General features: G+C 38.5%; 1 long non-coding RNA gene across 1 annotated transcript in view; it reads left to right on the forward strand.

Moving 5' to 3' along the window:
• The window catches only part of LOC106877020 (uncharacterized), a 9,437-nt gene that overhangs the window by 4,182 nt on the left and 1,933 nt on the right, over positions 1-3,322 (forward strand). The window lies entirely within an intron of this gene.

The raw sequence follows: 3,322 nt of genomic DNA on the forward strand, positions 1-3,322 counted from the left end.
ATTCCAGAACTCATCCATGAAAATCCAGTCACATATAGAAAAAAATTAATAAGTAAATACACTAAAAAGAACTATAATAAAATACAATATTTGACTGTGGCCATGCTGGAGCACTGCCTTCAGTCGGAGAAATCGACCCCAGGACTTATTCTTTGTAAGCCTAGTGCTTATTCTATCGGTTCTCTTTTGCTGAACCGGTAAGACACGGGGACATAAACCCACCAACATCGGCTATCAAGCGATAGACACACAAACATATATATACATAAGATAAATTAAATATAGAGATATTCTAATGACAGTCCAATAATTTATTTATATTACAACATTACATTAAATACTATGAATATAATATTATATAAATAATACAAAAATCGTATAAAAGGCCAACAAATTGTTTCGACTTATATATATTATTTCTGATATATATAAACGCATTTCCATTATATATAAATCACTTTGAAGGATTTCTTTTCCTCAGTTTGTTACGATATATATCATTAGTATATATATGTATATATATATATATAATAAAAAACAAAGAAAAAGACAACAGGAAAAAAAAGCAACAACGCGAGGACGTGGTACGTTGCAAAGTGTTAATAAGAGAAGAAAAGACAGGGTGTTTTACGTTTCAAGCAAAGGCTCTTCTTCAGAAACAGGGAATAAGAAAGTCCAAGTCAAAAAGAAGACGGCGGAAAAAAATCGTTCAATGCTCCAAATGAGGAGTAGATAGACAACCGACAACTGATGAAGGGCCGTTATTTGTGTTACTTGTCCTGTTTTCCATTTGTTTCTCTCGTTGTTTGCGTATTGAACCCATTTGTTCTTGTATTTCATGTTGTTTACTGTTTATTCGCCGGTTTATACCAGTGTTCAGTGCTAACTAACTACTTTAGTTTTGCATTGGTGTATATTGGTATTTAAAATATTCATGAATGTGTGTATGTATATGTATAGAGGCATGTATGAGCACATAAACTACACTCTTCCAATTTAAGTGCGCATAGGTATGTATGTTTGTATCCATGAATATACATGTGTGTGTGTGAATGCACTTCTGTATACGTGTATGCACATATGTATGTAATTATGCATCAGGCCATGTCGTCTTCTCGCCTAAGTCAACACCATCCTTATTGGCAATCTTTCCCCACCAATACCACTCTCTTGGTCTGACCATCACAACCTCTCCCGCATAAATATGACAATCTCCCATACACAAACACCATCCCCTCCTCTGATCATCACCACTGCATCGACATCATCCCCATCGTCTGATATCTCTCCTACACCAACAGAGTCCGCTCCATCTGACCAGGTCTCCCATACCAACACCATCTGCTTCCCATATACTAACACTCTTCCCTTCACCTGTCCATCTTCCCACGCCAACACCCCTCTCTTCCATGGACCATTTCTCCCACACCAACACCATCCCCTTCATTTGACCATCTCCTCCATACCAACACCATCTTCATCGACTGACCATGCATCTCACACTAACAACATAATCTTCCTGCAATCATTTTGATATAACAAACTGGTTTGCTATTTCATCGACAAATCTTGTACTTAAGAATGATAATCTTCACTTGACAGAACACGACGCACGTTTTAATTGCTCCAACATTTTGTATAAATTATTTAAAGAAATTGCCAGTCCGAATGAAAATTATATTTTTAATGAATAAGGCTCTTTTGTCTGAAGTAGCAAAGAAAAAAAACGATATATAAAAATGAGAATCATACAAACGTAACAGTTTAACTGGAATTTATACCTTGTGGTAATACAACTAGATTAGAAACCATTTAGCGGTGTTTGACTTGATTTTTCTTATTGTTTCTGGACGGGCAACATTTAGCGAAAGTAATTATTTCCCTCGCCTCTGCCATTGAAAGGCATTCAACACGGAATTGTGATATCAGTCGCTCTGAATTAACCAATCTTAAATAATTGTGGCAGACGTATGAGCAAAACTGAGTTAAGCAATGATCTTTCTTAATTTTGGCAAGATGGTTCAAATCTGTTTTCACTATTTCATTATCACGACGGAAAGATATTCATTATACTTAAAATTTTGTGTTAAGCAACCTGTTTTAGTGATAAATTCTTATAATATAGACGTCAGTGAGGCAGCAAGCTGGCTGAATCGTAAGCACATCTGGCGAAATGCTCAGCGGCATTTCGTCCTGTTTTGAGTTCAAATCCCACCGTGGTCGACTTTACATTTCGTCTCTTTCGTGGTCGGTGTAATCAACTTACCTCTACGCCCGAAATTGTTGGCCTTGTACCAAAATTTGAAATCAATCTACATAAAGTTAGGGACAAATAGAAAATTTAATTAATAATTTCGAAACATTAAATTTATGCCAGTGACAAAAAGGAAAAAAACGTATTTAATACGTTAACGCTTTAGTATCAAAGACACTTTTGAAGAGAATTTGAAACAAAAAGGCAGAGTATTGAATGGAAGACTAAAATGGGTTCAGAAATGAAAGTTAAAAAATCGCCAACAGTTTTGAGTTTGACTCCTCGTTTATAGCGCAAGTTGCATCAAGTGTTTTACTGTACGTACACTACACCCTCTGAAATCATCATCATCATCATCACCGCCATCACCACGACTACCATCATCATCATCATCATCATCATCATCATCACTTAACGTCCGCCTTCTATGCTGGCATGGGTGGGACGGTTTGGTAGAAGCCTGCACCAGACTTCTGTGACTGTTTTGGCAGGATTTTTACAGCTGGATGCCCTTCCTAACACCAACCACTCAGTGGAGTGGACTTAGTACTTTTTACAGCTGGGTGCCCTTCACTTTACAGTGTGGACTGGGTGCTTTTAAGTGGCACCTGCACTGACAGGGTCACCAAGTACTTGCAAGACAAAAAAAATCTCTTTTGAGAAGGGTGGGGACATTGGAGAAGGTGATCTTGTGTCAGATGATGAAAGGTTATAGTGAGGCAGAGAGACAGAAACAGAGGAGGTACAAGGTTACTCGGCGAGAGAGAGAGAGGGAGGTGGGGAGAGATCAGGAATGAAGAGAGTAACAGGTGCAGTGCCGCAAAGGAAATACATGATTACCAAACCTGAGGGAAGTGCAGGAGGAGGGAGTGGGAGACAGCAGGATAGAGATGGTGGCAAAGTGCCGGGCATACTCAAAAGGGACGGGGATCAGAATATAAATGGGATGGTGAGTAAAGGAAGAGAGAGATATAGATGGTGTACCCTTGGGGTTCGAACGTCGTAATATAAATGGCAGGTTATTGCGAGGAAGCGTGATTAGAGAGTGTAGACGGGGTGGGGCGAAAG

This window comes from Octopus bimaculoides, chromosome 19 (genome assembly GCF_001194135.2).
Source record: "Octopus bimaculoides isolate UCB-OBI-ISO-001 chromosome 19, ASM119413v2, whole genome shotgun sequence".
In the NCBI taxonomy this organism is placed as follows: domain Eukaryota; kingdom Metazoa; phylum Mollusca; class Cephalopoda; order Octopoda; family Octopodidae; genus Octopus; species Octopus bimaculoides.